The sequence below is a fragment of the Eubalaena glacialis genome, chromosome 17 (assembly GCF_028564815.1).
Source record: "Eubalaena glacialis isolate mEubGla1 chromosome 17, mEubGla1.1.hap2.+ XY, whole genome shotgun sequence".
Classification (NCBI taxonomy): domain Eukaryota; kingdom Metazoa; phylum Chordata; class Mammalia; order Artiodactyla; family Balaenidae; genus Eubalaena; species Eubalaena glacialis.
In genome coordinates, this window is record NC_083732.1 from 33,924,467 (window position 1) to 33,947,630 (window position 23,164).

Genomic DNA, 23,164 nt, shown 5'->3' on the forward strand with positions numbered 1-23,164 from the left:
AGAAAAGGCAGAAAGAAAGAAGAAAGAAAGAAAGAAAGGAAGGAAGAAAGAAAGAAAGAAAGAAAGAAAGGGAAAGAAAGTTATTAAAATAACAAATAAAAAATTGTTAGACACAAAAAAATTAAAAATAATAAAAAAAAAAGAGAAAAGAAAGAAAGAAAGAAGAGAGCAATCAAACCAAAAAACAAATCCACCAGTGATAACAAGTGCTAAAAACTATACTAAAATAAAATAAAATAATAAAAAATAAAAATGGACAGACAGAACCCTAGGACAAATGGTAAAAGCAAAGCTATACAGATAAATTCACACAAAGAAGCATACACATACACTCTCTCAAATAGAGAAAAATGAAAATATATATATATATATATAAATAAATTTAAAAAGGAAGAGAGCAACCAAGTCAATAAACAAATCTACCAATGATAATAATCTCTAAATACTAAAGTAAGATAAACATAAAACCAGAAACCAGTCAGTCGCAGACAGCAAACCCCAAGTCTACAATTTCTCTCCAAGTCCACTGCCTCAATTTTGGGATGATTCATTGTCTATTCAGATATTCCACAGATGCAGGATACATCAAGTTGACTGTGGAAATTTAATCTGCTGCTCCTGATGTTGCTGGGAGAACTTTCCCTTTCTCTTTGTTTGCACAGCTCCTGCGGTTCAGCTTTGGATTGTCCCCACCTCTGCGTGTAGGTCGCTGGAGGGTGTCTGTTCCTGCCCAGACAGGATGGGTTTAAAGGAGCAGCTGATTAGGGGGCTCCGGCTCACTCAGGCTGGGGGGAAGGGAGGGCTGTGCAATGCCGGGCGAGCCTGCAGTGGCAGAGGGCGATGTGACATTGCAACAGCCTGAGGTGTGCCATGTGTTCTCCCAGGGAAGTTGTCCCTGGATCATGGGACCCTGGCAGAGCAGGGCTGCACAGGCTGCCAGGAGGGGAGGTGTGGAGAGTGACCTGTGCTTGCACACAGGCTTCTTGGTGGCTGCAGTAGCAGCCTTAGCATCTCATGCCCGTCTCTATCCTCACTGATAGCTGCGGTTCATGCCCATCTTTAGAGCTTGCCCTGGCAGTGCTCTGAATCCCCTCTCCTCGTGCACCCCAAAACAACTGTCTCTTGCCTGTCAGGCAGTTCCAGACATTTTCCTGGACTCCCACCTGGCTATCTGTGGCACACTAGCCCCCTTCAGGCTGTGTTCACACAGCCAACCCCAGTCCTGTCCCTGGCATCTGAACTCCAGAGCCCAAGCCTCAGGCCCAGCCCCCACCCACCCTTGGGGGTGAGCAGACAAGCCTCTCAGGCTGGTGAGTGCTGGTCAGCAGTGATTCTCTGTGCAGAAATCTCTCTGCTTTGCCCTCTGATCCCCTGTTGCTGCTCTCTCCTTTGTGGCTCCAATGTTTCCCTCCCCCTGCAATCCCCCCGTCTCTGTCAGTGAAGGGGCTCCCTAGTGTGTGGAAACCTTTCCTCCTTCACAGCTCCCTCCCCAAGGTGCACGTCCCATCCCTATTCTTTTGTCTCTGTTTTTTCTTTTTTCTTTTGCCCTACGTGGCAAGTTTCTTGCTTCTTGGGAAGTCTGAGGTCTTCTGCCAGCATTCAGTAGGTGTTCTGTAGGAATTGTTCCGCATGTACATGTAGATGTATTTTTGATTTACTTGTGGGGAGGAAGGTGATCTCCACGTCTGACTCCTCCGCCATCTTGAAGGTCTCCACTGATACTCCTTTTAGAGGCTTAACTTATGTATGCTTTTTCCTACTCATAATTGTTTACATTTTTAAAAGAAACACTTATTTTAGATCATTTAAAAAATACAGATAACAGGGACTTCCTTGGTGGTCCAGTGGCTAAGACTCCGCCCTCCCAATACAGGGGGCCCGGGTTCAATCCCTGGTCACGGAACTAGATCCCACATGCTGCAAATAAAGACCCCACATGCCACAACTAAAAGATCCTGCATGCTGCAACTAAGACCCGGCACAGCCAAGTAAACAAATTTTTTTTCACTTTTCAATAAACTTTATTGTAAAAGTCGAAGGCAATGTGTCTACATGGAATCGAATCACATCTCAGCTGTTAATAAATTTTTTTTAATAAATAAATATTCACTTGAATGATCCTTTGGATAACCTGGCTTCTCAGTTCCTTTATTTGTTTTTACCAAAGCAGATCCTAAAACAAGTACTTGGCTGCAGGTAGTTTATTTGAGAGATGATCCCCAAAAGGAACAGTGAGGGAACAGGAAGGGGGACATGGGGTATCTGCTTTGTATTAGTTGCCAGAATACACAGTAGATACTCAGTCCCTCTGAGGATGTTCTAAGAAACCATGTTACACTGAACTGCCCTTCCAAAGGAAGGGAAAATTGGGCATTTATCCATCGGTTCCTATTCCCAACTGGTCTTGATCTGTGGCCAGAAGTATAAACTCCTCCACACTTCAGGACTGTGGAGAAGGCAAGCACTGGAACTGTTCATCATAGCTGCTGATGAAATCAGAGACGGAACAAGAGAATATGACCAGGGCATGAAAACTGCCAGCTGCAACTCCTTGTTTTTCAGTGATCTTATTCTCTTCTTAGTTCAGATATTCACTCTCATAGTCAAATCCTAGCCTTGTTTGTTACCCCTTCCCAACTCACTCACAATTTTAAGAAGTCCCTTCACCAACCATTGCTTCTCATTTTTCAAACTTACTCTCTCTAGTACCCTATTGGATCCTATAATCCATTAATCTTACCACATTTCCACTGGCCACCACTCCCATTGTGTCCTCACTTCCTTTCACAGCTTAAAAACATAGTCCATTTTATAATCATTTCCTTGCACATGTTCTCAGCTCTCTTGCCTCTCTCTCACCTTCTCATTCTCTTGTGGCAGAACTCTAATATTGGGTAAGTACATCTCTCCATCTATACTGTGCCTACATTCTTGTAGCTTAATGAATCTGGAGAAAAGCATACTACCCTGCCGACTGGCCTCACCTTAAAGTAATAATCAGTCTGCACACGTGGGTTCTTCATGCTGTCCAACAATCAAACTGTATTTCCCGAGGGAAAAAAAAAAAAGAAGAAGAACGTTTTCTTTAATATCTCCAGGGTTAGCCATTTTAAAACTTTTTGATCTTAGGCTCCCTTTACACTCCTAAAAAAGTTATCAAGAACCCCAAATGCCTTTTGTTTATGTGGTTATACCCATCAATATTTACTATATTAGAATTAAAGCTGAGTAATTTTTAAAACATTTGCTTATTCCATTAAGAATAACAAAAATAAAAACAATAACAAAACATATTACAAAAATGACATTTTCAGTGAAAAATAACTATATTATCCAAGACAAACAAAATATATATTTAATGGGAAGAGTTTTACATTTTTTTTGCAAATCAAATCTCTTTAATATCTGGCTTAACAGAAAACAGCTGTATTCTCATCTCTGCTTCTGCATTCAATCTGTTGTGATATGTTTTTTTGGTTGAAGTATATTTATGAATGAAATCTCGCCTCACTCAGATAAGTAGTTGGAAAAGGGAGGAATATTTTAATAGCTTTTTCAGATAACTGTAGACATTCTTCTTTGATATTACACCAAAATTCAACAATAATCTGAAACTACGAATTATCAATGAACTTTTCATACTATTACATTAAATTTCATTGGTCTACCTTAAAAAAAACAAAACAAAACCAAAAAAAACCTCGTATTTCCCAGTTTGTTCACAGTCCCACCATCTATGACTGTTTCATATCTTCTATTCTCACTTCAATTCTCCAACTTCTGCTTTATCTTCATTTTCAGCTGATAATCATTCTTCCTATATCTCTAAGAAAATAGAAATAAATTGTTTTGAATTCCCACAAGCTCCTACCACATCTACCCACCTCATTATTTATGTGCCCACACACTCTAATTTCTTCTCCTGTTAATACAGGTTCACTGTCCATACTCCTATCCAAAGCCAATGCTTCAACTTATCTACTAGATCTCATCAACTTTTTCATGCTCAAGGACACTGCTCCAGCAAATATTCCCTCTTTCTCCTATATCATAAATGTTTCTCTCTCTCTGCTGAATCTTTCCCATAAACATAAAAACATACTAATATTGCTAACATCTTAAATAATAAAAATAATAAACTCCCTTCACTACCTTAGTACCCCTCCAGCCTACACTTCATTACATGCCTTCCCTTTACAACAAAACTAATTTGGAGTTGTCTGTATTCAATGTCTCTAATTTATCTGCAGCCATTCTCATTTGAATCAACTTCAAGCAGCTGAGCCAAACTGCTCTTGTCAAGGGAAAATATGAATTCTCTTCATATTTGACTGCCGAATTCACTAGTAAATATTCTTTCCCCATAATCTTTTATACATCAATGGCATGTGACACAGATTATCATTCACATCTCCTTGAAATACCTTTATCATTTGGCTTCCAGGACACCATGCATAGTTGGTTTTCATCACTAGGTTACTCCTTCTGAGTCACGTTTGCTACTTTCTGTTCATCTCCCTGATTTCTAAACATTGGGAGTGCCTCAATGCTTAATTTTTATACTTCACATATATCATCTAATTTCATAGCTTTAAATACCATTTACATGCTCATGAGTCACAAATTTATATCTCTACCCCAAACTTCTCCTCTGAACTTTTTTAATTAGCTGTATTGAAGTAAAATTTACTTTCAATAAAATTCACTAATTTGAAGTATACAGTTTGAGCTTGGGTAAATGAATACAGTCAGGTAAGCAAAATCAAGATATGGAACATTTCCATTATCCAAAAAGTTCTCTCCTGCTCCCCTGCAGTCAATCCCTTTCCCCTGCCCTCAGACTCTGGCAACCACCAATCTGCTTTCTGTCATTATGGTTTTGTCTTTTTTAGAACTTCACATCAATAGAATCATGCATTATGTAATATTTTAAGAATGGCTTCTTTTACTTAGCATATCTTTTGAAACTCATCCACATTATTGCTCCTATCAGTAGTTCTTTCCTTTTTATTGCTTTGTAGAATTCCATGCATGGATATACAACAATTTGTTCATCGATTCCCAGTTGAGGATCAGTTGGATTCTACTGTGAATATTCGCATGTGGACATTTCATTGTGCTTTTCATTTTCATTGCCCCACTAACTAATGATGGTGAGCATCTTTCATATGCTTATTTCATATCCATATAAGTTATTTGGTGATGTGTCTACAAATCTTTCTCCCATTTTTGTTATTAGATGTATATCTTCTTATTAAGTATTGAGTTCTTTTTATATTATGGATATAAGTTCTTCAGTAAATATATGTTTTGCCAATATTTTTCCCATCTGTATCTAGCTTTTCATTTTCTTAACAGCTTATTTTGAAGAGAAACATTTTTAATTTTGATTAATTCTTTTTCTACCATCATTTTTTACATATAGTTCATACATTTTGTGTCCTAAGAAGTATTTGCCTCAACCAAGATTACAAAGATATTTGCCTATAGTTTCTTCTATAAATTTTATAGTTTTAGATCTTACATTTAGGTCTACAGTCCTTTTAAAGTAAAATTTTTATAGGTTAGGTGGTAAGATTCACGGTTCATGTGACTATCCAACATGAACCATTTATATAATTCTATATGTCGCTCCTTATACCAATACCATGCTTTGAGTACTGCAGCTTTAAAGTAAGACTAGATATCAGATAATAATAAGTTATTCAGTTTTGTTCTTTTTCAAAAATTGTTTTGGCTATTTTAGGACTTTTGATTTGAACATAGATTCTTGACTCAACTTGTCAATTTTTACCAAAAAAAGAAAAAAGAGAAAAAAGAATCTGTTTCAATTTTGATCAAGATTACATTGAATCTGTAAATCAATTTGGGGAGCCTTGATATTTTACCAATAATTAGTCTTTCAATCTGTGAACGTGGTATACGTTTCCCTTTATTGGGGTTTTCTTTAATTTCTTTAAGTAAATTTTGTATTTTTCAGTGTATAAACCCTACACATATTTTATGAAATTTATCCTATATATTTCATATTTGAATACTATTAAAAATTTTAACACCACTTAAAAAGTCTTATTACATTAAATTCAAATCCCAATTGTAGGTTGTGAATATATTGAAATACAATCAATTTTTTAATATCTTGTATCCTGAAACCTTGCTAAATATATGTATTAGTTCCAGAGGCTTCACTTTTCTTTCCAGTAGTTTCTTTGTAAATTCATTAGTTTTTTTTTTAATGTAGATGATCATGTCATCTGCAAATAAAAACTGTTTCCTTTCTAATCTCTATGTCTTTTGTTTCTTCTTGTCACATTGCACTAGCTAGGAACCACAAAAAAACAGAAAATAAGTGGTGAGAATGGACATCCTTGCCTTATTCCCAATATTAAGAGGAAAGTATTCAGTATAATATTAGCCATAAGGTTTTTCTTGTAAATGCCCTTCATCAGATTGAGGAAGTTCTCTTATATTTATATTTTGCAGAGTTTTCATCATGAATGGATGTTGAATTTTGTGAAAATGCTTTTACTACATCTATTGAGATAATTTTAAGTTTTGTCTTCTTTACTGTTAATTGGTGAATTGTATTTATTTATTTTTGAATGTTAAACCAACCTTGAATTCCTGATATAAACTCTAATTGGTCAAGATGTATTATCCTTTTTTATATATGACTGGATTAGATTAGCTGACATTTTGCTTAAGGAATTTTTTGGTGGTGTTCTTGGGTTTACAATATGTCACTTTAACTTACCACAATTGTGTTAACCAGCTTCCAGGATGCTCCCCAATGATCTCTGTATTCTAGTGTTTAAGCCCTAATATAGTTTACTCCCACATTGATTAGGACTGACCTGTGCAAACAATAGGACATGTAAAACTGACAGTGTGTGACTTCCTAGGGTAGGTTGAAAATATGGCACAGCTTCCAACTTGTTCTTTGTGCATCACTCACTCTGAGGAAAGCCAGCTTCCATGCTCTGAGGACACTCAGTAGCCCTATGAAGACTTCACACAGAGAAGAACTGGCCAAGACCCAGAACCAATTTTCCAGTCATGTGAGTGAGCCATCTCAGAAACAAATTCTCTAGCCCCAATTAAGTGTTCAGATGACAACAACCCCTTTCAACATCTTGACTGCAACTTCATGAGAGGCCCTGAGCCAGAGCCACCTAGCTAAGCCCCACCTGAAGCACATAAACCATATGAGATAATAAGTGTTTACTGTTTTTTTAAACTAAATTTTGGGGTAAGTTCTTATTCAACAATAGATAACTAATACAATGGTCTACCTTCAGATGATAAATCATTTCACATACAGTATAAGAAATCTTCACCACTATACTTCTATTTCACCCTCTTATCCTTTGCACTAGTTTTACCTTATGCTTTACTTCCACATGTGTTATAAACCCAATAATACATTCTTTCTATTTTGTTTTAAGCAGTCAATTATCTTTCAAAGAGACTTAAAAACTAAGAAAATTAATTATTTTATATTTACCACATACTTACCATTTCTGACAATTTCTATTCCTCAATGGTGTCCAAATTTTCATCTGATATCATTTTCCTTCTGCCTGAATAACTTCTCTGATGACACTGAATTATATCTGCTTTTGTTTTTCAGAAAAAGTGTTTATTTCACCTTCATTTTTGACAAATAAAAAAACTGGGTATGGAATTCTATACTGACAGTTTGCTTTTCTTTCAACACGGAGGACTGTCTTCTGTTTTGCATAATTTCTGTCAAAAAGTTTCTGATGAGAATGCGTCTTCTTTACTATGGTTGCATTTTCTCTTTATCATTGCTTTTCTAAAATTTGATTATAATATGTCTTGGTATAGTTTTCTTTATGTTTTTCCTTCTTGGGATTTGTTGATGGATCTGTGAGTTCATAGTTTTCATCAGACTTATACAAATATTTGGCCATTATCCTTCAACTATTTTCTGCTCTCTTCCGACCTTCTTTCTAGGACTTCAAATGTAAGTATGTAGGATCTCCTGGCATTGTACTTCAGGTCATTAATGCTCTGTTCACTTTTCTTTCAGTATTTTTTCTCTCTGTACTTCATTTTTGATAGTTTTTATAGTTCTGTCATTTTCTTCTGCAATGTCTAATCATATGTTGATCACATCCAGTTTATTCTTTATTTTGGATATTGTCTTTTTCATCTCTTGAAATTTGATTTGGGTCTTTTTTATATTATCTATTTCACTCTTCATCATAGTCATGTTCCCCTCTACCTTTTTATTAACATGAAGCATATTTATCAATGTAATAGCCAATTTTAGTTATTCCATCACTTCTGTCATTTCTGGTTCTGTTTCTATTGTTTACATTTTTTTCTGATTATGGGTTATGTTTCTTCTTCTTTTGAATTCCTGTTATTTTTTTAATTAGATATTGAACATTTAGACTTTGCACAATTGGGTGGTGGGTTTTGGTGTGTTCCTTTTCATAGTGTTGGGCTGTCTTCTCGCACACTGTTAGGTTATTGTAATTAGAATCAGTCTAACCTTTTTGAGGCTCATTTTTTCACTTTGTTTGGAAAACCCAGAGCATCCTTTAGTCTAGGACTAATTTCGCTTCACTACTAACCTCACTATTAAGGTACCTTTCTGAGGATTCTATCCAATACTCCAAACAATACAAGGTCTTTCCTCTCTGACTGGGGGAAAAAAACTCATTGCTGTCTCATGTGAGTTTCAGGAATTATTTGGCTTATTGCTTTCCAATGATTCTGTGCCCTGCCTGGGGTGGTTTCCTCTCTCATATGCAGATATCAATATTCAGACAAAAGGCTCAAGGGACCTCTGCTAATCACTGAATCAATCAATCAATCAATCAATCTCTTCCCTCTTTTTCCCTCTCTCTCTCTCTCTCTCTCTCTCTCTCTTGCTCTCGCTCTCCCTCTCCCTCTCCCTGTCTTCCCTGTCTGTCCCAAATATTCTAGCCACCTTAGCCTCCCTGGACTCCTATCCCAATTTCCTCTACTCAGCTAGACCATCAAACTCCATCAAGTTTGTTTTCCTTCTCTCAGGATTCCCAGTGCCTGTTATCGAATGCCTGGAAAACATTGTTTGGTCCAGTTTTCTAGTTATTTAACGTGGGAGTAAATCCAGTCCTTTTTACTCACAGCCAGAAGCAGAAGTGTTCCTTTTAAGTCTGTATTTAAATATCAAACTGCTAGGACCTTCAAGATGGCAGAGGAGTAAGACGTGGAGATCACCTTCCTCCCCATAAACACATCAAAAATACATCTATGTGTGGAACAACTCCTACAGAACACCTACTGAATGCTGGCAGAAGGCATCAGACTTCCCCAAAGGCAAGAAAATCCCCACGTACCTGGGTAGGGCAAAAGAAAAAAGAAAAAACAGACACAAAAGAATAGGGATGGTACCCACACCTCTGGGAGGGAGCTGTGAAGGAGGAAAAGTTTCCACACACTAGGGAGCCCCTTCACTGGTAGGGAGGGGGGTGTTGGTTGGTTGGGAAGCCTCAGAACCACAGAGGAGAGCACAGCAACAGGGGTGTAGAGGGCAAAGCAGAGAGATTCCCACACAGAGGATCGGTGCCAACAAGTACTCACCAGCCTGAGACACTTGTCTGCTCACCCACCAGGGGAGGTGGGGGCTGGGAGCTGAGGCTCAGGCTTCGGAAATCAGATCCCAGGGAGAGGACTGGCATTGGCTGCGTGAAGACAGCCTGAAGGGGACTAGTGCACCACAACTAGCCGGGATGGAGTCAGGGAAAAAGTCTGCACCTGCTGAAGAGGCAAGAGACCATTGTTTTGGGGTGCGTGAGGAGAGGGGATTCCTTCCCCATGTGCCCACAGAAGTCAGAGCACTGCCTAAGCAAGCTCCAGACGGGTGTGAGCTGTGGCTATCAGCTTGATCACAGAGATGGGCATGAAAAGCTTACACTGTTGCCACTGCCACCAAGAGTCCTGTGTGCAAGCGCAGGTCACTACTCACACCCCCCATCCCTGGGAGCCTGTGTAGCATGCCACTGCTAGGGTCCCCAGATCCAGAGATAACTTCCCCAGGAGAACACACGGTGGACCTCAGGCTGTTGCAATTTCACACCAGCCTCTGACACTACCGCATTCCAATTATGACTACCGTACTCCTCCCTCTCCCCAACCTGAGTGAGCAAGAGAGCTCTGATCAGCTGCTGCTTTAACCCCCTCCTCTCTGGGCAGGGAACACATGCTTGAGGGTGACCTACACGCAGAGGCAGAGCCAAAACCAAAGCTGAACCACAGGAGCTGTGAAAAACAAAGAAGAGAAAGGGAAATTTCTCCATGCAGCCTCAGGAGCAGCAGATTAAATCCCCACAATTTACTTGATGAACCCTGCATCTGTGGAATACCAGAATAAACAACGAATAATCTGAAAATTGAGGTGGTGGACTTTAGGAGCAACTGTAGATATGGGGGTTTACTTTCTGTGATTGATTTGTTTCTGATTTTTATGCTTATCTTACTTTAGTTTTCAGTGCTTGTTATCATGGGTGGATTTGTTTATTGGTTTGGTTGCTCTTTTCTTCTATTTTATTTTATCATTATTTTTTATTTTACCAATATTATTTTTTATTCCTTTTTTTCCCTTCCTTTTTGTCTGAGCTGTATGACTGGCAGGGTCTTGGTACCCTGGCAGGGTGTCAGGCCAGACCCTCACACGTGGGAGAGCCGAAACCCGGACATTGGACCACCAGAGACCTCGCAGCCCCAGGTAATATCAATCGGCAAGAGCTCTTCCAGAGACTTTGGGCTCAACACTAAGACCCAGCTCCACCCAATGGCCAGCAACCACCAGTGCTGGATGCCCCATGCCAAACAACTAGCAAGATAGGAACACAACCCCACCAATTGGCAGAGAGGCTGCCTAAAATCATATTAAGTTCACAGACACACCAAAACACACCACTGTAAGCAGCCCTGCCCACCAGAAAGACAAGATCCAGGCCCATACACCAGAACAAAGGCACCAGTCCCCTCCACCAGGAAGCCTACACAAGCCACTGAACTAACCTCACCAACTAGGGACAGACACCAAAAATAATGGGAACTATGAACCTGCAGCCTGCAAAAAGGACAAACCAAACACAGTAAGTTAAACAAAATGGGAAGGCAGAGAAATATGCAGCAGATGAAGGAACAATGTTAAAACTAACCAGACCAAACAAATGAAGAGGAAATAGGCAGGTTACCAGAAAAAGAATTCAGAGAAATGATAATAAAGATGATCCAAAATCTTGGAAATAGAATGCAGAAAATAAAACAAACGTTTAACAAGGACTTAGAAGAACTAAAGATCAAACAAACAACGATGAACAACACAATAAATGAAATTAAAAATTCTCTAGAAGGAATCAATAGCAGAATAACTGAGGCAGAAGAACGGATAAGTGACCTGGAAGATGAAATAGTAGAAATAACTGCTGCAGAGCAGAATATAGAAAAAAAAGAATGAAAAGAATGGAGAACAGTCTCAGATCTCTGGGACAACATTAAACACAGCAATATTCGAATTATAGGGGTCCCACAAGAAGAAGAGAAAAAGAGTCTGAGAAAATATTTGAACACATTATAGTTGAAAACTTCCTTAACATGGGAAAGGAAATGGCCACCCAAGTCTAGGAAGTGCAAAGAGTCCGACACAGGATAAATCCATGGAGAAACAAGACACATATTAACCAAACTATCAAAAATTAAATACAAGGAAAAAAAATTAAAAGTAAAAAGGGAAAAGCAACAAATAACATACAACAGAACGCCATAAGGAAACAGCTGATTTTTCAGCAGAAACTCTGCAAGCCAGAAGGGATTGGCAGGACATATTTAAAGTGATGAAAAGGAAAAACCTACAACCAAGATTACTCTACCCAGCAAGGATCTCATACAGATTCGACAGAGAAATTAAAAACTTTACAGACAAGCAAAAGCTAAGAGAATTCAGCATCACCAAACCAGCTTTACAAGAAATGCTGAAGGAACTTCTCTAGGCAAGAAACATAAGAGAAGGAAAAGACCTACAAAAACAAACACAAAACAGTTAAGAAAATGGTAATAGGAGCATACATATCAATAATTACCTTAAACGTAAATGGGTTAAATGCTCCAACCAAAAGACATAGACTGGCTGAATGGATACAACAAGACCCGTATATATGCTGTCTACAAGAGACCAACTTCAGACCTAGGGACACATACAGACTGAGAGTGAGGGGATGGAAAAAGGTATTCTATGCACATGGAAATCAAAAGAAAGCTGGAGTAGCAATTCTCATATCAGACAAAATAGACTTTAAAATAAAGACTATTACAAGAGACAAAGAAGGACACTACATAATGATCAAAGGATCAATATAAGAAGAAGATATAACAATTGTAAATATTTATGCACCCAACATAGGAGCACCTCAATACATAAGGCAAATACTAAGAGCCATAAAAGGGGAAATCGACAGTAACACAATAATAGTAGGGAACTTTAACACCTCACTTTCAGCAATGGACAGATCATCCAAAATGAAAATAAACAAGGAAACACAAGCTGTAAATGACACATTAGACCAGATGGGTTAAATTGATATTCATTGGACATTCCATCCATAAACAGCAGAATACACATTCTTCTCAAGTGCTCATGGGACATTCTCCAGGATAGATCATACCTTGGGTCACAAATTAAGCCTCAGTAAATTTAAGAAAACTGAAATTGTATCAAGTATATTTTCTGACAACAACACTTAGACACTGATCAATTATAGGAAAAAAAACTGTAAAAAATACAAAGACATGGAGGCTAAACAATACACTACTAAATAATCAAGAGATCACTGAAGAAATCAAAGTGGAAATAAAACAATACCTAGAAACAAATGACAATGAAAATATGATGACCCAAAACCTATGGGATGCAGTAAAAGCAGTTCTAAGAGGGAAGTTTACAGCAATAAAATCCTACCTCAAGCAACAAGAAAAATCTGAAATAAACAACCTAACCTTACACCTAAAGCAAGTAGAGAAAGAACAACCAAAAAAACCCAGAGCTAGCAGAGGGAAAGAAATCACAAAAATCAGATCAGAAAAAAATGAAAAAGAAATGAAGGAAAGTATAGCAAAGATCAATAAAACTAAAAGCTGGTTCTTTGAGAAGGTAAACAAAATTGATGAACCATTAGCCAGACTCATCACAAAAAAAAGGGAGAAGACTGACATCAACAGAATTACAAATGAAAAAGGAGAAGTAACAACTGACACTGCAGAAATACAAAGGATCATGAGATATTACTACAAGCAACTATATGCCAATAAAATGGACAACCTGGAAGAAATGGACAAATTCTTAGAAAAGAACACCGTTGCAAGAGTGAACCAAGAAGAAATAGAAAATATGAACAGACCAATAACAAGCACTGAGATTGAAAATGTGATTAAAATCTTCCAACAGGGACTTCCCTGGTGGCACAGTAGTTAAGAATCTGTGCGCCAATGCAGGGGACACGGGTTCAAGCCCTGGTCTGGGAAGATTCCACATGCCACGGAGCAACTAAGCGCATGTGTCACAACTACTGAGCCTGCACTGTAGAGACCAAAAGCCACAACTACTGAGCCCACCACCACAACTACTGAAGCCCACGTGCCTAGAGCCTGTGCTCCACAACAAGAGAAGCCACTGCAGGGAGAAGCGCACACACCATAACGAAGGGTAGCCATTGCTCACTGCAATTAGAGAAAGCCATGCACAGCAACGAAGGTGGAATGCAGCCAATAATAAATAAATAAATTTATTTTAAAAAAATCTTCCAACAAACAAAAGTCCATGACCAGATGGCTTCACAGGTGAATTCTATCAAACATTTAGAGAAGAGCTAACACCCACCCTTCTCAAACTCTTCCAAAATATAGCAGAGGGAGAAACTCTCCCAAACTAATTCTACAAGACCACCATCACCCTGATACCAAAACCAGACAAAGATGTCACAAAAAAAGAAAACTACATGCCAATATCACTAATGAACATAGATGCAAAAATCCTCAACAAAATACTAGCAAACAGAATTCAACAGCACATTAAAAGGATCATATACCATGATCAAGTGGGATTTATCTCAGGGATGCAAGGATTCTTCAATATACATAAATCAATCAATGTGATAAACCATATTAACAAATTGAAGAATAAAAACAATATGATCATTTCAATAGAGGCAGAAAAAGCTTTTGAAAAATTTCAACACCCAGTTATGATAAAAACTCTCCAGAAAGTGGGCATAGAGGGAACCTACCTCAACATAATAAAGGCCATATATGACAAACCCACAGCAAACATCATTCTCAATGGTGAAAAACTGAAAACATTTCCTCTAAGATCAGGAACAAGACAAGGATGTCCACTCTCACCACTATTATTCCACATAGTTTTGGAAGTCTTAGCCACAGCAATCAGAGAAGAAAAAGAAATAAAAGGAATACAAATTGGAAAAGAAGAAGTAAAACTCTCACTGTTTGCAGATGACATGATACTATACATAGAGAATTCTAAAGATGCCACCAGAAAACTACGACAGTGAATCAATGAATTCAGTAGAGTAGCAGGATACAAAATTAATGCACAGAAATATCTTGCATTCCTACACACTAATGATGAAAAATCTGAAAGAGAAATTAAGGAAGCACTCCCATTTACCATTGCAACAAAAAGAATAAAACACCTAGGAATAAAACTACCTAGGGAGACAAAAGACCTGTAAGCAGAAAACTATAAGACACTGATGAGAGAAATTAAAGATGAAACAAACAGATGGAGAGATATACCATGTTCTTGGATTGGAAGAATCAATATTGTGAAAACGGCTATACTACCCAAAGCAATCTACAGATTCAATGAAATCCCTATCAAATTACCAATGGCATTCTTTACAGAACTAGAACAAAAGATCTTAAAATTTGTATGGAGACATAAAAGACCTCGAGTAGCCAAAGCAGTCTTGAGGAAAAAAATGGAGCTGGAGGAATCAGGCTCCTGGACTTCAGACTATAGTACAAAGCTACAGTTATCAAGACAATATGGTACTGGCACAAAAACAAAAATATAGATCAATGGAACAGGATAGAAAGCCCAGAGATAAACCCACACACTTATGGTCAACTAATCTATGACAAAGGAGGCAAGGATATACAATGGAGAAAAGACAGTCTCTTCAATAAGTGGTTCTGGGAGAACTGGACAGCTACATGTAAAAGAAGGAAATTAGAACACTCCTTAACACCATACACAAAAATAAACTCAAAATGGATTAGAGACCTAAGTGTAAGACCGGACACTATAAAACTCTTAGAGGAAAACATAGGCAGAACACTCTTTGACATAAATCACAGCAAGATCTTTTTTGATCCACCTCCTAGAGTAATGGAAATAAAAACAAAAATAAACAAATGGGACCTAATGAAACTTCAAAGCTTTTGCACAGCAAAGGAAACTACAAACAAGAAGAAAAGACAACCCTCAGAATGTGAGAAAATATTTGCAAATGAATCAAGGGACAAAGGATTAATCTCCAAAATATATAAACAGCTCATGCAGCTCAATATTAAAAAAACAAACAACCCAATCCAAAACTGGGCAGAAGACCTAAATAGACATTTCTCCAAAGAAGACATACAGATGGCCAAGAAGCACATGAAAAGATGCTCAACATCACTAATTATTAGAGAAATGCAAATCAAAACTACAATGAGGTACCACCTCACACCAGTTAGAATAGGCATCATCAGAAAATCTACAAACAAGAAATGCTGGAGAGGGTGTGGAGAAAAGGGAACCCTCTTGCACTGTTGGTGGGAATATAAATTGATACAGTCACTATGGAGAACAGTATGGAGGTTCCTTAAAAAAGTAAAAATAGAATTACCGCATGACCCAGCAATCCCACTACTGGGCATATACCCAGAGAAATCCATAATTCAAAGAACACATGCACCCCAATGTTCACTGCAGCACTATTTACAACAGCCAGGACATGGAAGCTACCTAAATGCCCATCAACAGATGAATGGATAAAGAAGATGTGATACATATACACAATGGAATATTACTCAGCCATAAAAAGTAACGAAACTGGGTCATTTGTAGAGATGTGGATGGATCTAGAGACTGTCATACAGAGTGAAGTCAGTCAGAAAAAGAAAAACAAATACTGTATGCTAACACACATATATGGAATCTTAAAAAAAAATTGGTTCTGAAGAACCTAGGGGCAAGACATGAATAAAGACACAGATGTAGAGAATGGACTTGAGTACACGGGGAAGGATAAGCTGCGACGAAGTAAGAGAGTAGCATTGACATATATACACTACCAAATGTAAAATAGATAGCTAGTGGGAAGCAGTCACATAGCACAGGGTGATCAGCTCGGTGCTTTGTGACCACCTAGAGGGGTGGGATAGGGAGGTTTGGAGGGAGGCACCAGAGAGAGGGGATAAAGGGATATATGTATACATATAGCTGATTCACTTTGTTATACAGTAGAAACTAACACCACATTGTAAAGCAAATATACTCCAATAAAGATGTTAAAAAAATTTATCAAACTACTTGCTGGACAGCTCTTCTTGCAAATATAATAGGTGTATCAAATCTAACATGCACAATGTTTAACTCTGATTTCCTCTGCATGCCCTGCATTTAACTTGTCCCTCTTTTAGTCTTCCCTGTCTTTTCAAGAATATATCCAGAATTGAATCCTACCATAACCATCCTATTTCACTCTAGTTCCCCATCACTCTTTGCCTGGGTATTTCAATGGCACCTATATTAATCAGGTTTTAGTGCAATCCAGTCTGTGCTCTCAGGACAATAAGAGCTTTAGTGCTACTGAGAAGACATACAGACCACTTTAGCCTCCCCTTCAGTCAAAGGTACTGGTAGCAACAGAGACATGGAGTACAGAAGGGAAGAGAAGGCAGCTAAGTTACATAATTAATTAGGGGTAGGAAAATTCTGGTGTCAAAATCTGTACAACATCTCTAAGCCAAATTTAGTGGACAAATGAATCACTTGGTTCTTGCTCCAAACACAGATTCCCTCTCCACCTCCAGAGACTCTGATTGTGTAAATGTGGGTTGGGGTCCAGGAAACTGCATTTAACCAGCACCACAGGCAGTTCTAATGGTGTGGTTGGAAAGCACTGCTCTAAGCTAAAGTTGCTCTTTCTGACAGTCCTGTTTTCCAACTTCATTTTAGGTGCTTTCTTAATAATGGCAGAAAGGGGCATGCACAACACCTAATTCCAAAAATATGTAACCAAATATACTCATATGAATTAAAGAGTTACATTATCCAGCATATATGCCTTTAGTTCCCAATAGAGATGGCACAAAAAGACAAGTGAATGTTTAAGAGAATAAAAAGGAGAAAAGGCACATATGCCACAACTACTATCACTACCCTGACCACTAATACCACATGAGATAACACACATTCTGAGAAATTTTTTCATTATGACATTTTAGCATGTGAAAGCATTGGTTTACAGATTATTCTGGAATTCTCTTTTTTAGATATTTGTCCTCTTTTGTTGTTGCTTGCTTGCTTTTTAAAATATCTGTAGCCTTCTAAGTTTTCCTTTTGAAAATGGCAGTGATGGAAAACTCTTTAGATTCTCAAGGCATTTTATTTCAACACATTCTGTTCAGCATGCTTCTACTGAAATAACTCTTTCAACAGTTCACATTATGTAATCTTTATTTAGGCTCCTCCCCCCCATGTGAGATACGCCTCCAGTTTAAGGCTGTGAGGAAGTGATTGCTCAGTCCAGAACCTCCTCCTTCTCCAAGCCAAAGATAACAGAAGGGGCAGCAGCCTGGGAAAACTAAAGTGAAGAGACTTTCTAAATTGCTCTCTTCTTTCCAGTACTCCTGTGAAGTGAGGTTGGGGTCCATATGCTCTGAAGAGCAAGCAACATCTAGTGAGAGGTTATTTGTTACTCATTATATTGTAATTCTCTGTTGTTATCCCTGAACATCTGGTAAACACCATTAGGGTCTCAGCTGCACTGTGGTAAATTCTTAGCTGGGCCTTAGCTGGGCCTGGGTGCCAAAGATGGCAATGTGAACATCTTCCCTGGGGACCAGGGTGGTGGTGGCAACAATGATTAGCAAGATACTCAAGAGGCCAAGGACAGAAACCCTGTGTGCTAGGTCCAGTTCTCCCTTCCCCCCCACAGATCCTTCCATTGCTGACCATGGAGAGTCAAAGTATAAGGAAATATATCCATGGAGGATCAAGTATAAGGAAGCTCATAGGTTTCTTTGTAAGGGCCATCATTGTTCTGGTTCTTTACAAAATTTCTAAAAGTTTGATGCAAACTCTCCACATTCTTAACATTCTCTGTGTTTTCCATGGGATCGTATTTTTGAACAAGTCTTTCAAAAGGAGCAGAGCATTTCCCTAATCATTCAAAACCATAATCTTTCAGTCAAATTACTTGAAAATGAAGCCTGGATCACCTGAATCATGGCCTGAATTCTATCCTTTACTCACTAGTAGGGACATGGCTGGAGAATAATAATAAGTAAGCAACATAGCTAAAGAACTTCATTTGATTTTTCATGAACAGAGGGCTCAAAATCTAAGCCAAGAATAATATAAAAAACAGTGATGAGGGACTTCCCTAGTGGTCCAGTGGGTAAGACTCTGTGCTGCCAGTGCAGGGGGCCCAGGTTCGATCCCTGGTCAGGGAACTAGATCCCACGTGCATGCCACAACTAAGAAGTCCACATGCCACAACTAAGACCCAGTGCAGCCAAAATAAATAAATAAAATAATAAATAAATAAATATTTTTTAAAAAACAGTGATGAAAATACGTTGCACCATGAAAGTAAACCCTTATAAAAGATGGCAACCTACAATTTAATGGGCTCAGTTACTCTAATCTTTTCATCTCTAGATATCCCTCATTATTAAAAGCCATTATATGAAGGTACATATATGAATCAGGCAAAGTGATTCACAAAGGTATCCAGAGAATTTTGGACTCCTAACAACTTCTAGAAGTCTGTAGCATTACCCAGATCACAGGAGGCAACTAGATAACTAGGCAGGTAACCGGTAACTAGGCAGAAGTCTACATATTATTTTCTGAACTTGATTGTTAAGACTAAACTGGTTATACATGTCTAACTTCTCCAGCTAGTCAGACATTCAAATATAGATTAAGGAAATATACTATTTGTTTATGTAGACTTGTACACGGCTATAACAACAGGTACCCCTTATTGAAAACAATATCAAAATATTTATGACCCCCCACTAAACCAGTCCCAAACATTTAACATGTTCTACTCTCCTTTGTCCCTAAGTCACCATCTTAGATTGTAATTTATACTATATGACATTAACCCTTTGAAGACACCAAGAGAGACTTTAGTTCTGTGCTCTGATATACTAAATTAGCGGCATTTAATTATGAAATTCTGGACATTTGACAGTCCTCTAGCAGAAAAGTTGCAGGTTTCTATATGTCTTCTAATTTATTGCTTCTCAAACTTTATTGCATATATGAATCACATGAGAATTTCTGATTCAATAAGAATGGGTGGGGCTTGAGATCCTGTAGATGTAGCAAGCTCCCAGGTGATGCCAATGCTGCTAGCTCATGTCACAGTTACAGTGACACAGAAAAATGATTTGAAGAGTTTCAGTAGATACTGTGTTCTAAGTAAAATTGCTCTCCCTGGTATTCTCAATGAATACCTACTGCACATAGCACTGGACACATTTAACCAAAACAGGAGTAATTAAAGATCTTTAAAGTAATTACAAATCTTGTCCTTGTAAATATATACATATATGTGTATATATATATACACACACACATAATTTCCACTAAATAACAAAAATAAATAAACAATTTTATTTTACTGTTTTAGATATCTTTAGAGTAATCTTTTTTGAAGTAGGGAAAAATTTATTGAAGAGGAGGTACCAAAATGAAGGAAAAGAATGAAAGACATACGAGAAATGAGTTGGAATAGGAAATTAAAGACAAAAATGTAAGTTTTAAAGATGTGAGGTGGCACAACTGGACAGGAGCAGAAGTAGCAAATAAGTAACAAAATGAAGGCAGAATTGGCAGGAGAGTTTTGGGGAAGGGAAGGAAAAGTATTCTTAGTCTACATTCCAAAGGGCTCCAAGTAAGCAAACCAGTCACACTAAGAAGTTTCATTTGGCCTCTATTGTTTCCCTGCTTCTTCCTCTGCTCAGTTCTGAGGAGCTAAAGAATGCACATTTAGTCTTTAATGTATGACTGCAACTATTACACTGGCTAAATTATAATCCAACCTCCAGTTTGTAAAAAACATCCATTCTACTCATCATGAGTCCCCACTATAAGGAAATCCTTCCTGGTATATCATTCCCAATTCCTTAAAGTAATTCCTTAATTTTCCTCAAGGAAAATTGAGTTTTCCTGTCAAAATAAAGTCTATACTTGGTATTGTAAAAGAAAGGACAAAATTTTATTGCATCTTATTTTAATCATTTATTATGAAAAAAAGTCACTATGCCAATACTTTACAAAGCAGCTTATGTCAAAAGTTGGAATATTTGGAAACCTAATTAGTTTAAGTAATTTTTATTTGTTCTATACAAAATAAAAAACTTTTTACCCAAACTTAAACAATTCAGCTTTAGGAGGTAAACCAGCACCATAATTCCAATATAAAACTCCTTCCTAATCCAGAAAAAGAAAGAAATAAAGTGGCATCTTTTCACCATCCTTCTGTCTCCAAGAGTAAGGAAAGAGATCACAGCCTATGAAGTATAGGAGACATGACCTAGGCCTTCTCAGAGAGCTTCAAGACACCCCTACTTCAAGAGAAGCAGCAGTTAATTAGTGGGCTGTCAGGACATCACACCCAGAAAGGACTCTCAATCAGTGCACATCACAGGAGAGGGCACTGAAGGGTTCCTAGCAGGCCCCAGAAAGCAGTTTTCCTGGGAGCAGACAATACAGACATGAACTTTAAAGGATGTTAGCATTTATTAATCTTTCCATTTCTGGTATCTTACATAGTATCTGGTGAATATAGGTACTTAATAAATGAATAAGGAAAAGACTCAAGACTTTTTAAGACTTACGATCACAGTAGATATAAAAAATAAAAATGTTAGAGTTTTTCTCCTTCTGAGATCGGAACAAAAAATGACAGTTAAGGAAAATAGTACTCAAAAGCAGTTGGGGCTTTCCTGGTGGTGCAGTGGTTGAGAATCTGCCTGCCAATGCAGGGGACACGGGTTCGAGCCCTGGTCTGGGAAGATCCCACATGTCGCGGAGCAACTAGGCCCGTGAGCCACAACTACTGAGCCTGCGCATCTGGAGCCTGTGCTCCACAACAAGAGAGGCCGTGATAGTGAGAGGCCCGCGCACCGCGATGAAGAGTGGCCCCCGCTCGCCGCAACTGGAGAAAGCCCTCGCACAGAAACGAAGACCCAACACAGCTAAAAATAAATAAATTAATTAAAGATAAAAAAAAAAAGCAGTTGTATTCAGTAAGGATACCTAAAGGGTCTGCACATTCGTTTTCTTTTTTTTTTCTACTTTATTTTTCCATGTTTATACCTAGCAAATATTTTATTTATTGTTTATCTGTATATATATTTTTTATTGAAGTATAGTTGATTTACAATGTTGTGTTAATTTCTGCTGTACAGCAAAGTGACTCAGTTATACACATATACATTCTTTTCTATATTCTTTTCCATTATGGTTTACCCCAGGATATTGAATATAGTTCCCTGTGCTATACAGTAGGACCTTGTTGTTTATCCATTCTATATGTAATAGTTTGCATCTACTAACCCCAAACTCCCAGTCCATCCCTCCCCCATACCCCACCTCTTGGTAACCACAAGTCTGTTCTCTATGCCTGTGAGTCTGTTTCTGATTCATAGAGAGTTCATTTGTGGCATATTTTAGATTCCACATATAAGTGATATCATATGGTATTTGTCTTTCTCTTTCTGACTTACTTCACTTAATATGATAATCTCTAGTTGCATCCATGTTGCTGCAAATGGCATTATTTTGTTCTTTTTTATGGCTGAGTAGTGTTCCATTGTATATACGTCCACATCTTCTTTATCCATTCATCTGTCAATGGACATTTAGGTTGTTTCCATGTCTTGGCTATTGTGAATAGTGCTGCTATAAACATAGGGGTGAATGTATCTTTTTGAATTATAGTTTTGTCCAGATACATGCTCAGGAGTGGGATTGCTGGATCATATGTAACTCTATTTTTAGTTTTTTAAGGAACCTCCATACTGTTTTCCAGAGTGGGTGCACCAACTTACATTCCCACCAACCGTATAGGAGGGTTCCTTTTACTCTATACCCTCTTCAGCCTTTGGTATTTTTGGACATTTTAATGGTGGCCACTCTGGTCGATGTGAGGTGGTATCTCATTGTAGTTTTGATTTGCATATCTCTAATAATTCACGATGCTGAACATCTTTTCAAGTATGTCTTCTTTGGAGAAATGTCTGTTTAGGTCTTCTGCCTATTTTTCGATTGGGCTGTTAGTTTACCTAGCAAATATTTTAAATGGTTAAATATGCATACTATGTATGTTTTATGTTCACAGAAAAATATATTGATATTGATTGGTAATTACTGATATTAATATAAAATGTTAACAATGGTTATTTTGTAGGAGGTAGAGGAGTGATACTTAGAAAATTGGGAAAACTTTCACTTACTACATTTACCCACATCTGTTGAATTTTTATGTACAAACATGATTTTTTATTGGAAGAGAACCTCCATTCCCTTGCCTCGTGTTTACTTAAAGGGACCATACTAGTATTTCTTGCACTTCTCCCTCCCTTATAGGCTCAGGAATTATCTGATAACTGAATTAGGACAAGAAACCAAGACATTTCCCAGGAACTTTCTCAATCTTTTCAGAGCCAGTACGTCAGTCAGAGGCATGCATTTCTTTATTCTCTCTATTGCCCCCTTTTACCTCCCCATCCCTGACCTCCATAAATGAGTAAATAAAACCATGCAGGAGAGCAAAGACTTTGTCTCTTTTCTTCACTGCTCTGTCTCGAGCACCTAGAAAGATGCTAGCATTCATAG

The 23,164-nt window shown here is 37.9% G+C and overlaps 1 long non-coding RNA gene across 1 annotated transcript in view; it reads right to left on the reverse strand.

Annotated features, from left to right (window-relative positions):
- Positions 1-3,779: 3,779 nt before the first annotated feature.
- The window catches only part of LOC133076790 (uncharacterized), a 43,077-nt gene continuing 23,692 nt past the window's right edge, over positions 3,780-23,164 (reverse strand). The window contains exon 4 of the long non-coding RNA XR_009697616.1: positions 3,780-3,825. This is a non-coding gene — a long non-coding RNA (uncharacterized LOC133076790). The remainder of the gene's footprint in view (positions 3,826-23,164) is intronic.